This window comes from Fukomys damarensis, unplaced genomic scaffold (genome assembly GCF_012274545.1).
Source record: "Fukomys damarensis isolate Sample0158 unplaced genomic scaffold, DMR_v1.0_HiC HiC_scaffold_25, whole genome shotgun sequence".
In the NCBI taxonomy this organism is placed as follows: Eukaryota; Metazoa; Chordata; class Mammalia; order Rodentia; family Bathyergidae; genus Fukomys; species Fukomys damarensis.
This window is the reverse complement of record NW_022900937.1, coordinates 446,592-446,996: the sequence shown is the minus strand read 5'-3', so window position 1 is coordinate 446,996 and position 405 is coordinate 446,592. Positions and strand designations below refer to the sequence as shown.

The following is a 405-nucleotide window of genomic DNA, read 5'->3' as shown; positions in this document are numbered from 1 at the left end:
GTGCTCCTGACCCCCTCCGCCCTCCTCCCCTAGCCGCCCCGCGCAGCCTCTCCTGGGGTGTGCGGGCGACTCCCAGCCCCTCTCGCCGTCGCATCGCAAGTAACTCCCAACCTTGCCTTCTCCAAAAATCCGGCCGCTCTCCAGATGCACCTTAGAGGAGGCGAGGCTGCGCGCGGAGAGGGCAGGGACGCGCGCGGCAGCGGCGGGCCGTAGGAGACTGCACCATTTTCCCTCGCCCTGCGGAGAGGTGTGGTCGCGAGCCGGCGAAGCCACCCACCCCTAGCAGTTCCTCGGAGGTGGCCTCTTCCTGGCTCGGGTCGGGAGGCAGATAGACCGCTGGAGGCGTCCCCGGACCGAGGCTCCCTCTGCGGACCCGAGTGCGAGGCAGGCTTTGCCCTCGCCGGC

The 405-nt window shown here is 70.4% G+C and overlaps 1 protein-coding gene across 44 annotated transcripts in view; it reads left to right on the top strand.

Annotated features, from left to right (window-relative positions):
• The window catches only part of Ank2 (ankyrin 2), a 442,295-nt gene that overhangs the window by 190,447 nt on the left and 251,443 nt on the right, over nucleotides 1-405 (top strand). The gene's annotated exons all lie outside the window — the stretch shown is intronic.